General features: G+C 44.1%; 2 protein-coding genes across 4 annotated transcripts in view; one reads left to right on the forward strand and one right to left on the reverse strand.

The window, feature by feature from the left end:
* SLC1A4 (solute carrier family 1 member 4) overlaps window positions 1–16,181 on the forward strand; it is a gene marked incomplete at its 5' end in the record, with an annotated part of 278,141 nt that overhangs the window by 212,667 nt on the left and 49,293 nt on the right. The gene's annotated exons all lie outside the window — the stretch shown is intronic.
* The window catches only part of SPRED2 (sprouty related EVH1 domain containing 2), an 88,270-nt gene that overhangs the window by 25,299 nt on the left and 46,790 nt on the right, over window positions 1–16,181 (reverse strand). The window lies entirely within an intron of this gene.

The following is a 16,181-nucleotide window of genomic DNA, read 5'->3' on the forward strand; positions in this document are numbered from 1 at the left end:
GAGGTAATAATGTATTGCCCACAAAAGCTCGTGCCACAAAAATAAGCCTGTGTTTCAACAGTCTTGTGGCAGCTTAGGCAGATGTGAACTTTTTGGGTTAAGAATCAGCTGGTGGTGATTGGAAATTTGTAATTATTTTGAGGGGATTATGAAGGAGCAATTTGACTAGAGGCTGAGCTGGAGCAACAAGAAGCCTTGTGCCATAAATTCTAGGGTCACCATAGGTTCCAACTGCATCCATCCACTAATCTGTCTCCCTCCCCCCCCCCGACTGGATTACTGCGCCCAGTGGGGTCACCACTCAGTGGTCATAAAAGACAATTGAACTTTGGAACATGGAATATATGGACTTTGTTGGATGACACAGATAATGAGCATCCTGAATGCAGAACTGCCATCACTGCAAGAGAGTTGCAACACATTAACATCGATATTGCAGCACTTCAAGAAGCTCAAAGAGCAGGAGAGGGACAACTGAAGAAAAAGGAGGCTACACATTCTTCTAGAAAGAAAACGTTGAATACATGGAGTAGGCTTTGCTATCAAAAACAATCTTGTGAAGCTCTTGTCAGATGTCCCTACAGGCATTAATGAGCGACTTTCAACCCTTCAAATAAAACTCACCAAAAACCAGAAGGTCACTATTCTAAGAGCTTATGAAGCAACACTAGATGTCAATGGAGACATGAAAGATTTTTTTACTCTCAGCTGGATACCATCCTATCAGAGATTCCAAAGGAGGATAAAATTATCATCCTGGGTGATTTTAATGCAAGAATTGGGCGAGATTTCGAAAAGAAGGAATTGGCAACAGCAACCAGAACGAAATCTTACTTTTGACTATATGTGCAACAACCTTGTTATTGCCAAAATACTCTTTCAACTAAAGAATAAATTTAGAACATCATGGAGGCATCCTCAGTTGAACCACTGGGACCTCTTAGACTACAGTGGTGCCTTGCAAGACGAAAAGAATCCGTTCCGCGAGTCTCTTCGTCTAGTGGTTTTTTCGTCTTGCGAAGCAAGCCCATTGACGGCTTAGCGGATTAGCGCTATTAGCGGTTCAGCGGCTTAGCGGATAAGCGGCTTAACGGCTTAGAAAAAGGGGGGGAAGGAAAAAAACCCCGCAGGAACTCGCAAGACATTTTCGTCTTGCGAAGCAAGCCCATAGGAAATTCGTTTTGCGAAGCGCCTCCGAAATGGAAAACTCTTTTGTCTAGCGAGTTTTCCGTCTTGCGAGGCACCACTGTATGTTATTGTCCGTGCTAAAGATCACCGTGATGTGCTCCCTACCAGAGCTATGACTAGTGCCGACGACTGCTGGACAGATCACAGATTAATATGTTCCATGATGGCTATCAAGATTATACCTCAATGCAGGCTTCAGAAGGAAACCAAGGCACAAAATGAACACTCAATCCCTTCAAGATCCCATTAAGTGGGATTGCTTCCAAACAACTCTTAAGGACCATCTGCTTTCAGAATTCCCTGAAAACATCAAGGAACACTGGACCAAGCTAAAAACATCCATTATTGCAACCTGTGAACAAACTATTGGATACCAAACCAAGAAACACCAGGACTGGTTTGATGAGAATGACAATGAGATTGAATGCATTATTGACAAGAAAAGGAAGGCCTTTCAGATCTTTTCTTCACCACTATGAAGAAAACCTAAGCCAATGCTAAGGCTGAGGTTCAAAGAAGAACCAGAGAACTAAAGAACACCTGGTGGATAAAAAAGCTCAAGAGATCCAGCACTTAGCAAACACTCATGATGCATAGAGTTTCTTTAAAGCCACAAAGACCATTTATGGGCCAATAAAACATGGCATATGCCCCCTATACTCAACCAATGGTAGCACACTTCTAAAAGAAAAAGAAACTATTGCACTGTGAAGGAAAGAACATTACCAACATCTCCTTAACTGCAACTCCCACGTAGCTGCTGAGGTCCTCTCACAAATTCCGCAAAAACAAATTAGAGATGAGCTTGCAGTACCTCCAAATCTGGGAGAATTGTGTACAGCTACTAACCAAATGAAAAACTACAAAGCCAGCGGACCTGTTGGGATACCTGCCGAAGTCTTCAAAGTGGACGGAACTGAACTTACACAACAAATTCACAAGCTCATGGAAAAAATCTGGGAGAGAGAGAGAGGAGATCCCAGCAGACTTTAGGGGTGTGAAAATTATCAATCTCTTTTTAAAAAGGTGATAGAACAGATTGTGGAAATTATGGAGGCATCTCTTTATTAGATGCGGCCAGCAAAACTCTTGCAAGGATCTTAGCAAACTGTCTTCTAACAATATCCAAGGCTACCCTGGATCCCAAAATGGTTTCCGACCTTCTAGGGGGACAGTGGATTCACCACTCGCCAGCTTCAAGAAAAATGCAGAGGGCAAAACCAACCCCTGTATATGGCGTTTATTGACCTGACTAAGGCCTTCAACACTGTAAATCGTAGTGTCCTGTGGAGCATCCTTCTGAAAATTGGCTGCCCAGATAAATTTGTGAACATCCTTTGACTCCTCCATGACAATGTATCCATTCACAATGGATTCAGGTGTTAAACAGGGTTGTGTTATTGCCCCAGCTCTATTATTTTCATTACCATGATCCTATACTTTGTCGAAGGGAAACTCTCCACTGGAGTAGAAATCATATATCGAACAGATGGAAAGCTCTTTAATCTGAGTAGGCTGAAAGTAAAGAGTAAGGCTACCATAACTTCTGTCACAGAGCTTCAGTATGCTGATGACAACGTAGTCTGTGCTCACTCAGGTTGACTTCCAAACCATCCTAAATATTTTTGCAGAAGCTTAGGAAAAGCTTGGCCTATTGCTCAATATCCAAAAAACGAAAGTGCTGCACCAACAAGCACAAAACAACCCCTCTGCAGCGCCACAAATCCAACTCAATGGTGTAATGTTGGGAAATGTAGGTCACTTCTCCTACCTGGGCTGGCATTGATGCCAAAATCCAGCATCGTCTGAGCTCTGTGAGTGCAGCTTTCAATTGAACTGCAGTGTGTTTGAGGACTGGGACATTTGCAGAGAAACCGAAATGCTTGTTTACAAAGCTATCGTACTACCAACCTTACTGTATGCTTGTGAAACAAGGACCACTTATAAATGCCATCTCCAACTCCTTGAAAGATTCCATCAATGGTGACTGAAAATTTTTGCACATCACTTGGGAAGACAAGCAAACTAATACCACTGTACTGGAAGAAGCAAAGATCACCAGTGTTGAAGCAATGATTCTTCAACATCAACTCTGCTGGACTGGTCATGTTGTTCAGATGCCTGATTAACGTCTTCCAAAGCAACTACCCTACTCTGAACTTAAAACTGGAAAGTGTAATGCTGGTGGTCAACAAAAGAGGTTTAAAGACTCTCTCAAGGCAAATCTAAAAAGATGTGTTCTTCAAATACAGTTGCAACTGTGTCTGGCTAATCATCAAGCACAGCCTTGCTCATATAAATATCCATTAAAATAACCATTAAAAACAATTAAACATTTGTTGAAATTATAGAGCAGTGTTTCCCAACCTTTTTTGGGCAAAGGCACACTTGTTTCATGAAAAAAATCTCGAGGCACACCACCATGCCAGATGGGGAAAGGTCACTTTTTACTTATGTAAAAAAAAATAAAAAAATAGTAACAGCATAGAAGGTAATGATTATCTCTTTGATGTCTGATGGGAGGGCATTCCACAGGGCGGGCGCCACTACTGAGAAGGCCCTCTGCCTGGTTCCCTGTAACCTCACTTTTCACAGTGAGGGAATTGCCAGAAGGCCCTTGGCACTGGATCTCAGTGTCTGGGCTGAACGATGGTGGCGGAGACGCTACTTCAGGTATACTGGACCAAAACCGCTTAGGGCTTTAAAGGTCAGCACCAACACTTTGAATTGTGCTCGGAAAGGTACTGGGAGCCAATGTAGGTCTTTCAAGACTGTCGTTACGTGGTCTCGGCGGCAGGTAGCAGCGCTCACAGCTTACGGACTGCACCGTGTAACAGGTGTCTGGCCCAGCAGCCTAAGGCGGACAAGCCACTGAAACAGGCATTCAGAATCCATTCATTTCATAAAACCTGCAGGGCTCAATCTCTGTGTTTGTGTATGTGTGTGTTTCTGTTTTGCCCAAGGGTCTGGGGGTGGGAGAGAGCTCTTTAGCATGATGCTTTTAAAACAATTAAATTATCAACAAACAAACCTGATGATACGAATAGCAACGTCAGGTGCTACGGGGGGGGGGGAGGGGGCCTACTCGGAAGTAAATACTGCGTCCAGGCGCAATTAGCGCTGATTTAAGGTGCACCAAGACTGCCTAAAAACCTCACCAAAGATATGCAACAAAGCGCTTCGTTGCAGAGGGGAGAGTTTGTGCACCGTGGAGGCTGGAGGGCTTCTATTCTACATGCGGGGGTTGGGGGGGCGAGGAAAATGTGCTCCGTGGGGGGGGGGCGGGGAAGGCAAGAAAAGGAGCTGAGCTCTAACTATAGGCTCCCACGCTTGAGCACGCCCGACTCGGTGGGGCAGACCACCCTCTCTCCTGGAGGAGGAGGAGGAAGAGGAGGAGGAGATTCCCATCCACGGCGTGGCCTCCCGCGCTCCTGAACGGGAAATCTCTGCAGCCCAAGACTCTCCGCGAGGCAGCTCCTCCCTTCCTGCCTTGAGCCGCCGCCAGCCGCGCCCCCTCCCCAGTTATCTGCTGCCTGCCAAGCCCCGCCCCTCTTCATTGTCCTCCCCTTCTGTTTATTCCCCTTCCTCCATCCCTCGCTTTTTTCCCTCTCTTTCCTTTTTTTAAAAAAATATTTTCTCTTCCCCTTCTTTTTTCCCACCCTTTCTCCCCGCCCTCCTGGGTTAAAGGATTTGAGCAATGGGTCTGGAGGTGGAGCTCGTCGGAGGATTAGCCCGACTCGCCCGCCTCCCTCCCACGGCACACTAGGCAACGTCCGGCGGCACACTAGTGTGCCGCGGAACACCGGTTGGGAAACACTGTTATAGAGGGATAGATAGATGATAGATAGAAGACAGATAGATAGAAATACAGTTATATAGCTCATCAATTAAAACCATATAATCACAACAAAAACAGCATGGAACCAACCCTTTCATTAAATGCAGTCAGTTCCACAAAGCCTATTGGAACAAGGTCTTCACCTGCTGGCGAAAGGAAAACAATGAGGGAGCCAGTCTAGCTTCTCCAGGGAGGGAGCAGCCACCAAGAAGGCCCTTTCCCACATTCAAACTAAACTTGCCCGTGAGGGTGGCGGGTCTGAGAGAAGGGCCTCCCTCAAAGATCTCAAAACTGAGGCAGGTTCGTATACTGCTGCCACTGTTTAAAATACTGTACTTCTTCTTTTAAAAAAAAGATAATATAAGCTGCCTTGGAAGGATTTGTACAGTGGTGCCCCGCAAGACGAATGCCTCGCAAGATGGAAAACCCGCTAGACGAAAGGGTTTTCCGTTTTGGAGGCGCTTCGCAAAACGAATTTCCTATGGGCTTGATTTGCAAGACGAAAATGTCTTGCGAGTTCCTGCGGTTCCCCCCTTCCCCCCCCTTTTCTAAGCCGCTAAGCCACTTATCCGATAAGCCGCTAAAAGCCGCTAATCCGATAAGCCGTCAATGGGCTTGCTTCGCAAGATGAAAAAACCGCTAGACGAAGAGAATCGCAGAACGGATTCTTTTCGTCTTGCAAGGCACCACTGTATCTGGAAAGCTGTGGTGTAAATTAGTGTAATAAGTAAATTAAAAATTAAAACCTGAACATATCCTGTATTTCAAACGTTCAAATGCAGCATTTTTCTTTCTTTTAGAGGTTCTCTCTCTCTGCCTCTCTTCCCTGAATTCAAACATCAATTTTACCAAAAACACTATTTTCCACATTCTTTAAAAAGATGGATTTCAAATTAAATATCACATGATTGCCACTTTGAGGACAATTCTGCCTCAACAGCACTAAACAAATTAGTCATTAGCTTTGATCGTGTTCACTTACTGTTTCCTTTATAGATTCAAAAATAAACGGATTCAACAAGGGAACCCAAATCTGTCATGTCCTGAATTAATAACCCCTTTCCCAACATCCAAATTGTTTCCAAAATATATAGTAGACAACCATACTAAACTTGAACACTCAAACCTTGCCTGTGAACCCTTTTGTAACTGTGTACAAGACTGAAGCTCCCCATTCCACCCCCAAAATACAAAATATTCTGAAAACTAAATGTGATACCAAGCTACTTCACGCAGCACTGACACAACAATATTTCCTGGTTAGACAGCCTTGTGGGACATCTCTGGGAGAAGAAAAGCCTGAGGAACAAACCCTCTGGCAGACTGAGAGGATGAGACCAAAGGTGGGTCCAACGTTCAAGAAGGTGGTTGGATCCTGAACGTGCTGCAGAGGGAAGTGAGGGGCCGATGGGGCTCGTCAACCTGAGAAGGTAGCCTATCTAGAAGAAGGAAAACTCTGATCCTAAACCTTTGCTGCCTTGAGAAACATCTTTGGGAGAAGAAAAAACCAAGGAGTGAAGCGTACAGAAATCCAGAGTGGAGTCCCTAAGATGGTTGGATGGCTCCTTGTACACCTTCTTCCAGCAACTCCTGCAGCCCAGCTGCTGCCAAATGTATTACTCTGCTTTCATTTGGGCACCCCAGGACCTCCATACACACTGCCCAGGTCTGTGCACCAGAGAGGTCACCTTGTTGCTGCTAACGCAGCAGAAACAACATAAGAGGCAATAGTTACGTGTTACCGGTCTCTGCAGCCGTAGCAGTCACTGTTATTCTCACCCCTGGAGGTGCACTCCATTGTCTTGAGACAGATCTGTGCCAACAACAGATAGCCAGGCCATAAAGGTGTTCCAGGACACATAATCATCTGCTACCCAGCCCTTTTGAGGATACTTTTCTAACATTTCCTCAGGGCAGAAGGGGGGAAATGTAGTTGCTGCTTCATGGTATCAAAGACGCCAGAAAGAGACGGTAAACCACTCATGAAACTATTTTTGACACCAGTTTAAATATATACAGTGGTACCTCTGGATGCGAATGGGATCCGTTCCGGAGCCACGTTTGCACCCAGAAGCGAACGCAACCCGCGTCTGTGCGTGCGCGGGTTGTGATTCGCCGCTTCTGCGCATGACGTCATTTTGACCATCTGCGCATGCGCGAGGGGTGAAACCCGGAAGTAACGTGCTCCGTTAATTCCGGGCCGCCGCAGCGCGCAACCCGAAAATACCATATTTTTTGCTCTATAAAACGCACCCAACCATAAGACGCACCTAGTTTTAGAGGAGAACAAGAAAAAAAATATTCTCTCCCTCTCTGTGCAGCGCCCCTTCAGCAAAGCGGAGCCCCTTCCATATCTCCTTGTCATTTTCATTTTCATTTCATCAGAGGCTTCACATTGCTTTTGCTGAAGCCATGGAGCCTGCACTCACTCCATAAGATGCACAACATTTCCCCTCACTTTTTAGGAGGGGAAAAGTGTGTCTTATAGAGCAAAAAATACGGTACTTATCCTGTAGCTACTTCGACCCGAGGTATGACTGTACTCTATTGTATGAATCATAGAATCATAGAGTTGGAAGAGACCACAAGGGCCATCGAGTCCAACCCCCTGCCAAGCAGGAAACACCATCAGAGCACTCCTGACATATGGTTGTCAAGCCTCTGCTTAAAGACCTCCAAAGAAGGAGACTCCACCACACTCCTTGGCAGCAAATTCCACTGTCGAACAGCTCTTACTGTCAGGAAGTTCTTCCTAATGTTTAGATGGAATCTTCTTTCTTGCAGTTTGGAACCATTGCTCCGTGTCCGTTTCTCTGGAGCAGCAGAAAACAACCTTTCTCCCTCCTCTATGTGACATCCTTTTATATATTTGCACATGGCTATCATATCACCCCTTAACCTCCTCTTCTCCAGGCTAAACATGTCCAGCTCCCTTAGCCATCCCTCATAAGGCATCGTTTCCAGGCCTTTGACCATTTTGGTTGCCCTCCTCTGGACACGTTCCAGTTTGTCAGTGTCCTTCTTGAACTGTGGTGCCCAGAACTGGACACAGTACTCCAGGTGAGGTCTGACCAGAGCAGAATACAGTGGCACCATTACTTCCCTTGATCTAGATGCTATACTCCCATTGATGCAGCCCAGAATTGCATTGGCTTTTTTAGCTGCTGTGTCACACTGTTGGCTCATGTCAAGTTTGTGGTCAACCAAGACCCCTAGATCCTTTTCACATGTACTGCTCTCAAGCCAGGTGTCACCCATCTTGTATTTGTGCCTCTCATTTTTTTTGCCCAAGTGCAATACTTTACATTTCTCCCTGTTAAAATTCATCTTGTTTGTTTTGGCCCAGTTCTCTAATCTGTCCAGGTCGTTTTGAAGTGTGATCCTGTCCTCTGGGGTGTTAGCCACCCCTCCCAGTTTGGTGTCATCTGCAATGGCCACTGAACCTTCTCTCTCAGAATGAACATAAGAAGAAATGGCCCTCCCCCCCAGAATAGAAACACATTTTGAACTCTTCAAGACAAAACTCACACAATAAATGTACCACCATCTCCCCAGACAGCCAACAGAAGGATCTGGTGGAAACAAGAGATTGGCATATGCAGTAATATGTCATTCTGCAAAATGCAGGACATGACGGCTGTATCATGGCAGGATTAAGCCCTGGTGCTATACTGAAGTGAAAGTGCCCCTGCCCAGCAATAGCTCCACAGATCCTTTCCTGTATCCACTTTCCATAGCAGAACCACCGATGTCACAGATACCCTTGAAAGTGTCCCTTGTAATGTGTAACCTGTAAGCCCAACAACTCAAGTCCATTCTTGCAGCAGAGTTTCGTCTGTGCAGTCTTACTTGTGTTAATTGGCTGATTTAGCTACTTTAGCTCAACTGATATCTATGGTGGTGGAAGCTTACGGAAAATGCAGGTCTCTGGACTCCTGAGCTACCTGGAAACCTGCCAGCCCTTTCCTTCCATCACAGTGTCCCAAGGTTTGCATTCATCCCACCCAGAACAAGACTCATCAATTCATCCAATACTGAGGTGGGTAGCCCCACACCAATTAGAAGGAAAAGCAAAATGGAGACTCCCACATACAAGGTTTGCTTCAGCATAGCTGGGCAGAATACCATACAGAAGCGAAATATATTGGAGGCTTGGGTGTGTGTGTGTGTGTGTGTGTGTGTGTGTGTGTGTGTGTGTGTGATGCCTATCATATGCCCTACACGCCAGCATCCACCAAGCCCTTGCACTGTTTCCATGCGCTGCTCTGGTTCGCCAGAAGCGGCTTAGTCATGCTGGCCACATGACCCGGACAAACTGTCTGCGCACAAACGCCGGCTCCCTTGGCCAGTAAAGCAAGATGAGCGCCACAACCCCACAGTTGTCCACGACTGGACCTAATGGTCAGGGGTCCTTTACCTTTTTACATTTCGTCTGCTATTCACTGAAACAGATTCAATGCAACAACAGTACCCTTTCAATTTATTTATTTTTAAGTCTGCACTGCAGAATCATTTTGCTTTGACTTAAAATACAACTACAGTACTTGCAGTTTATCTCCAGGGGTGCTTAAAATCTAAAAATACTTTCTGGACTGTATTCTTTAAGTGTTCCTTGGCAAACATAGGACTTGGGTCAAGAAGCAGAACATATGCGTTTAATTATCTGCTGTCTCTAAATGTGTGGCGCTAACAGCACTCGCAACACTCCCCCCCCCAATTCTCTTTCATTTAGAAAGCAGCAAGGACAAGACTCACAAATTTGGTTACTCAAATATAGCTCAAAACACACTGTCAGCTTTCTTGCTATAACATAAACAACTAATTTCCTTCCAAAATGCGTTTTGTACAATAATTATACTTATTATTAATATTTACTATTTATGTAGTGCTTTTAAGTAGTTCAAAATACTTACGCAATAATCCTTACAACGGGGGTCAGCAAGGTTTACCTCGCCTGGGCCGGTTTACTCCAGCGGAGGTCTCCCGGTTGGCCAGATTGCGCGGGCATGTAAACGCGCCCCCACGATTTCCGGTGTCTGTGTCTGCACAGACGTGATTTTTGGCGTCTGTGCAGACACAATGTCCGGCGCTGCAGAAGCAAGTCCCCACACCACGCCGGTTTAGCGCAGTGTGCAGGGACTCGCTAAGTGGACAGCTCGGTTCAGGGTTGGCTTGTGGGCCGGTTAATAATAATAATAATAATAATAATAATAATAATAATAATAACAACAACAACAACTTATTATTTATACCCCGCCCATCTGGCTGGGTTTCCCCAGCCACTCTGGGCGGCTTTCAACAGGATATTAAAATACAGTAATCTATGTCTTCTAAAAGTTTGGTAGTTATTTTTCTCTTTGACATCTGGTGGGAGGGCATTCCACAGGGCGGGCGCCACTACTGAGAAGGCCCTCTGCCTGATTCCCTGTAACTTGGCTTTTCGTAGTGAGGGAACCGCCAGAAGGCCCTCGGCACTGGACCTCAGCGTCCGGGCACAACGATGGAGGTGGAGATGCTCCTTCAGGTATACTGGTTAACGATCCCTGTGGGCCGCTTGTGGCCCATGGGCCTTAGGCTGCCGTCCCCTGCTTTACAACAATCTTTTAGTTAGGTTGGAATTGTTATCCCTATGCCAGGCTGAGAGAGTGTGCATGTTTGTGTGATCAATGCACCAAGATACACAAGAACTTCATGCATCTGTATGCAGACCTCTTATTCCTGGCTTCCCTTCATGTAAGTGGGTAAGAGGACAAAAAACCAAAGAGACCCAGTTTAGCCACAGCTTCCCGTTCTCCGCAAGCTGGGAATTATGGTTCATGGTTTCCAAACAAGCCAGGATCAGGATGCCAACCTTAAACATGGATTCAACATTCTAGTTTGTGTGCAAGAGAATAACCAAAATTAATTCAATTTGCTCCCAAGCTGCAGCCATCATCACAAGCTCCAACAATTCATCAATGGGCTCTTTTTAAGTAATCAATGTGAACATTTTCATTCTTAGTGTTGTATTAAGGTAAAGTGTTGTATTAAGGTAAAGGGACCCCTGACCATTAGGTCCAGTCGTGACCGACTCTGGGGTTGCGGCGCTCATCTCACTTTACTGGCCGAGGGAGCCGGCGTACAGCTTCTGGGTCATGTGGCCAGCATGACTAAGCCACTTCTGGCGAACCAGAGCAGCGCATGGAAACGCCATTTACCTTCCCGCTGGAGCGGTACCTATTTATCTACTTGCACTTGACGTGCTTTCGAACTGCTAGGTTGGCAGGAACAGGGACCAAGCAACGGGAGCTCACCCCGTCATCGGGATTATAACTGCCGACCTTCTGATCGGCAAGCCCTAGGCTCTGTGGTTTATTTATTTTTTTTTAAATAATTTTTATTAATTTTCATAAAACCAAAAAACACACAAATAAACAACACATGACTTCCCCACGCCTCCCTTTCACTGCACCCCTGTTTCAGAAATTTTTAGCAATCCTTCATTCCTTTTCAATATTTCGTTTCCCTCAAAATTTTCTTAACTTAAATATTTACAGCTATAGTTCTTTATTTCTTAACCCTTAACATTTTATCAGTCCGAAATTTTGCAACAGTTCTTAAGATATAGTTTAAATTTTTTCCAGTCTTCTTCCACCGTCTCTCTCCTCTGATCACGGATTCTGCCGGTCATCTCTGCCAGTCCCATAAATTCAGTCACCTTCGTCTGCCATTCTTCCAGAGTAGGTAATTCTTGCATCTTCCAATACTTTGCCAGGAGAATTCTTGCTGCTGTGGTTGCGTACATAAAGAAAGTTTTATCTTTCTTTGGTACCAGTTGGCCGACCATGCCCAAGAGAAAAGCCTCCGGTTTCTTTACAAATGTCCACTTAAGGACTTTCTTAATTTCGTTATAGATCATTTCCCAGTAGGCTTTAACCTTTGGGCAGGTCCACCAAAGATGATAGAAAGTTCCTTCGCATTCGTTACATTTCCAGCATTTATTATTGGGCAAATGATATATCTTTGCAAGCTTGACTGGAGTCATGTACCACCTATAGATCATTTTCATTATGTTTTCTTTTAAGGCACTACATGCCGTAAATTTAAGGCCTGTGGTCCATAACTGTTCCCAGTCAGCAAACATAATATCATGACCTAAATCTTGTGCCCATTTGATCATAGCTGACTTAACTGTTTCATCCTGTGTATTCCATTTCAGCAACAAATTATACATTTTAGACAAATTCTTAGTATTGGTCTCTAACAGTTCTGTTTCCAATTTTGACCTCTCTTTCTGAAATCCTAATTTCTTGTCCTGCTTAAAAGTCTCATTTATCTGATAATAATGTAACCAGTCTCGAACTTTGGATTTTAATTTCTCAAAGCTCTGTAATTTGACTTTTTCACCATCATACTCTATAATTTCACTATATTTTGGCCAATTTGAATCCATATTAAGTTTTTTAACCGCTCTAGCTTCCATTGGTGACAACCATCTGGGTGTTTTATTTTCCAACAAATCCTTATATCGATTCCAAACATTATATAAAGCTTTCCTGACAATATGATTTTTAAAGCCTTTATAGATCTTTGCCTTGTCATACCATAAATATGCATGCCAGCCAAAATTGTTATCATACCCTTCCAAATCTAAAATATCTGTATCTTCAAGAAGTAGCCATTGCTTCAGCCAGCAGAAAGCTGCTGCTTCATAATAGAGTCTTAAGTCCGGCAGCGCAAACCCCCCCCTTTCTTTTGCATCAGTTAAAATCTTAAATTTTATTCTGGGTTTTTTGCCCTGCCAGACAAATTTTGATATATCTTTCTGCCACTTCTTGAAACAATCCATCTTATCTATAACTTGTAGTGTCTGGAACAAAAACAACAATCTCAGCAATACATTCATCTTAATAACAGCAATTCGGCCTAACAAGGATAATCTCAATCTAGACCATATGTCAAAATCTTTCTTCACTTCCAACCAACATTTCTCATAATTGTCTTTAAACAAATTCATATTTTTAGATGTTAGATTCACCCCTAGATATTTCACCTTTTTTGTTATCTCCAAACCAGTTTCTCTTTGAAAACTATCTTTTTCCCCCATCGTTAGATTTTTTTTCCAGTACCTTTGTCTTTTGTTTGTTTAATTTAAAACCAGCCACCTGACCAAATATTTCAATTAACTCTAAAACTCTTTTTGTGCTGGCTCCTGGCTGTTGTAAAGTCAAAACTAGGTCATCTGCAAATGCTCTTAACTTATATTGTTTAGCTCCGAGGTGTATTCCTTCAACCAGCTGGTCCTAGGCTCTGTGGTTTAACCCACAGCACCACCTGCATCCCAGTGTTGTACTACCTTGATTAAAATTATGGTAAAAGGGGAGAGGGAAGTCCCACCTGGTAAATCATCTGCCTAAAGTTTAAAGGAACGGCTAAACTGATACAGGAAAAGCAGTAGCTGTGCTAACTTGCATTAGGCACAGTGTGAAAACATTTTGAGTGCCACCTCCTCCCATTAGCCTTAACACTTTAAAACAGAAGAATTGTAGCACCATAACAGATGTAACACTTGAAACAGACTTACTGTGGCATAAACCTCCAAGGTGGAGGGAGCCCACTTCATCATATGCATGGAAGTAGGAGGCAGGTAAACAACCAGGTGTAGAGAAAACTGTTCTAAGGGGGTTGCTCGTGCGTAAGTTGCCGCCACTCCTGGCTAGGTTGCCTGGTTGAACCCTTTCTCTCTGGACAGCCTTGCACTCGTGGCTGTCTCAGTCGCTGGCAGAATCCGTCAGTGGGCATTTCTTGAACTTCTTCCAGCAAAGAAGTTCTTTGACGCCCAGTCTCCTCCTACTCTCCCTGCGCGGAAGTCTTCTGCGCAGCGAGGGTGTGGGCAGCGGAGGACCCGTGCTCTCCCCACTGGTCTCCGGTGAAGAGTCCTGGAGCCTTCTCTCCGATTCCCCCATCTGCCCCCCTTCACCCCTGGTGTTACGCTGATTTCCTTCCCCAGCAGATAGGCTGCCTCTCTCCCTGCTGGGACCCTCTCCGACATCCCTTTGGAGCCTTCCCTCCGCCTCTGGCTCCGATGGCAGTTCCCTGACATCCATATGTAAATGCACCCCCAATCTCATGCCAAAGTACCTTAATATGGCTGAAAGAGTATTTAAGAAGGAAAAGGAAATCAAAGTAAACAAGAACAGCAGTGTGTGTGTGTGTGTGTGTGTGTGTGTACAACCCTTGCAGCAGCTTTGTCAGCCTCAAATAAAGCTGTCTTTACTTTTCACTAGAAAGCTGAGACAGAGGAGGTCATACTTCCCAAGAATTATGAACAGTTGAGCCAAAAGACCATTAAAATCCAATGACTATTCTATGCAAAGTCCAGTTCTATACAGAATGACCACAGTCACTTTTTGCAGCAGCAGCAATAGAAAATACTTGAATTTTGTAGTGGGAGCGAACACTTTTGATTTCACTTGAGTTCTGAATGGGGATGGGCGTGTTAGAAACCAAGCGTCATATGGGAGGCTGGGGGACAGCCCTTCTCTCAGATCCTTTGATGGTGAAGTTAGAAGCAAGGCTCTGGCCTTCAACTGACCAAGCTGGGGAGCCGAAACTCTTCCAAACTTTAATAATTCTTCTTTACACTTTTAATTTAAAGTGTTGGCCAATACAAGAAATAACTTGGAAAAACCTAAATTGCTTCTATCTTAGAGGGGTTTCATTTCATAGTTAACACCTCCCATCCCCCTCACCACTCAAAAGAGACAAATGAACTAAAGAAATAAGCAAAGCAACTTTGAATTCACTGGCAAAACAGAGACAAACTGCATAAAAACGAACAATTACTCCTCTCGCCATAAACAAGTTGTAATCTGAAATGATTTCAGAACATGTTTATTTTTACAAGCAAGGGGGAAATTAAAATGAGCAAACCTTTCTATGCCCAAGCATTTGACTTATAATTCTTCAATAATTCTATAATTAGACATGCATTAAATTACTTTGCACTGATGTGGCTGGATGCATGTAACCCACATATTCTTACACTGTGTGCTATGACCAAACTGAGTTCTGTGGAGCACAAACCCCCTGATTTCTCTCCAGAATCTTCAAGCATAGAACAAACCATTTGGCACAGCAAAAAGCTTTAAGAATAGAGTGCTCCTAATGACTCCACAATTTACAATGGAATAATCATCTGGCTCTAAAGCATCCATTCAGCAAAAGAACATTATAGTGTCAGAGGTCAAAGGTGGAGGTTGTTAAATGGGAACAGACAAAAGAAAAGGGCGGAATCCAATAAAGAGGCAAATTAATGGCTGAAACACCATTCAGAATCTGCACTAACTCCATTCAGCTTCACATTCTGCATTCGCATTCACATGAGGTCATGCTAAAAAGGAATAAACCAGATTGATCCAATTACTTGGAAAGAGCAAATTTCATTGGCTGCCTGGTAGGTGTTTTTTGTTTTCGGAAAAAGCAGAGCTTTATTTGAAGGCTAGCATTCTCTAAAAACAGAATTGAACTCTAATCTCAAATCTACTGGAGGAATCATTTAACTACAGCAGTTCCTCAGATCTTTTACCTAGGGCTGCCATATTTTGAAGAGCAAAAAAAGAGGACTCATTTGCCGACTTCTACTTTTAACTACGGGTCGCTATGGCGACTCTCATTTTAAACACCGCTACTATACGTAGGCTATAGAAGCTGTAATATATATTGCTGGCAGCAATGTTCTTAACTTTCAACAAACGCCCTTCAGATGGCAATATGCGTCACCACAGTTTGAAGTTCAGGTGGCCCGGCTTTCTCTGGATCTATTTGCTGAGTCTCTGCCTGAAACTCTTCTTCAAAACACTCACGGGAATCACAGCTTTTCTAACGCAGGTGATTACACAAAGTTCTGTTCTTTGCAGATCAAGAACCTATCAATACGTTATGCAGATTAAAGCAGCAAATTCCTGAATCGTGCTACTTCTGGTGGTGGGTATGACATATCTGTCAGATCTGAGTGTGCTCCTGCACAGACAGAATTCCCTGCATAACTAAGAAACCAGAGGAAAAAAAGGTTTAGTGCAGCTTTCTTTCTGGCAAGCGAATGCATATGCAATCCTAGGCTATCATCACATTCTGTGTGATATGTAGAATGGCTGCAAGTTTAGCACAGTACAAG

This window comes from Podarcis erhardii (assembly GCF_964252035.2).
Source record: "Podarcis erhardii genome assembly, chromosome: 3".
In the NCBI taxonomy this organism is placed as follows: domain Eukaryota; kingdom Metazoa; phylum Chordata; class Lepidosauria; order Squamata; family Lacertidae; genus Podarcis; species Podarcis erhardii.